Below are 1204 nucleotides of genomic sequence, written 5' to 3' on the forward strand. Positions count from 1 at the left end.
CAACTAGACTGAAGAACAAAAGGACAGCAACTTGTCTGTTCCCCTTCCCATATTCCCCAACGCTGTTCCCTCCCCCAATTCCCCAATAAAATCTTAAAAAGAAAAACCCAAAAAACCATTGATATGCAAGTGACTCAAAAAAGAAAGATATGTGATGAGAAATACAGAGGAAAGGACTTTGTTGACATTAAATAATTTAAGAACTCAAAGTACTGTGTTGGCTATTACTCTTCTCAGAAAGATAAAGAAGAGAGGTTAGAGGATATTTACATTCCAGTGACCTGTCAGTTGCACAAAGAACAAAGAACCCTGTTAGGAGCCAGGTGGGGCAAAGGTCCTTCTAAACTATAAACTTCCGCAGGCTCTGTTTCATAATATCATAAATTACATAGTTGCTTTCTTTGATAGTGCTAGAAACTTCCCAAGACACTCAATTTTAACATCAAAGTTTTTGCTTAGTATTCCTAGGCATCACTTTTAGTGGTAAAACACATGATGACCACAGTGTCTGTAACACATTTGTTATAGAAAAACTGCACTTTATCTACAAGATAAAAAAAAAATCAAGGGAATTTAGGGTATTGAAAATAATGTTAATTAAATGATAGTCCAGGGACTCTGCCTTGGATAATGAGGGAAGTATTACAAGAAGAAAGCGTAATGGATTAGAGACGCTGATGAGTTTGAAAAATAGTCACAGTGGGCATATTTGAAGAAGCAAGTTAGAAGAATAGGAGGTTGTTGTCAATAAGCAGGATGTTTGCTTTTTTAGCAGAATGTTTGGTTTTGAAGGTGAAACAGTTACGGGTGATGACAAAGTCCAAGGTTTGAGCATGGAAATAATATCTGGCATGGAGTGGATTAGATTATTGGAGATGAGGGTTTCAAAAAATTAAAAGGCCAGTATGTGGGCCTTTTAATTTTAATCTCATCCGAGTAGATGTTTGAGGGGCTTGGCATGGAGAGGAAAGCTGTGCACTAGGTGATGGTCTTCAATGAATGAGGAAGAGTGACTTGGAGATGAGCAGATGGCAGCAACAGGGAGGGGAGAGGGATTGGCATGCACTTGGAAGGAGCAAAGTTTTTTACAAACATCTGGGACAGTAACAGGGAAGCAATAAGGAGCAAGGAGTATGTTAAACCACCTTCTAACATAGGGTAGGAGAAAACAAACAACCTTATTTTAGAGTGTTTTGTATCCTCT

The sequence above is a fragment of the Hipposideros armiger genome, unplaced genomic scaffold (genome assembly GCF_001890085.2).
Source record: "Hipposideros armiger isolate ML-2016 unplaced genomic scaffold, ASM189008v1 scaffold_47, whole genome shotgun sequence".
NCBI lineage: Eukaryota > Metazoa > Chordata > Mammalia > Chiroptera > Hipposideridae > Hipposideros > Hipposideros armiger.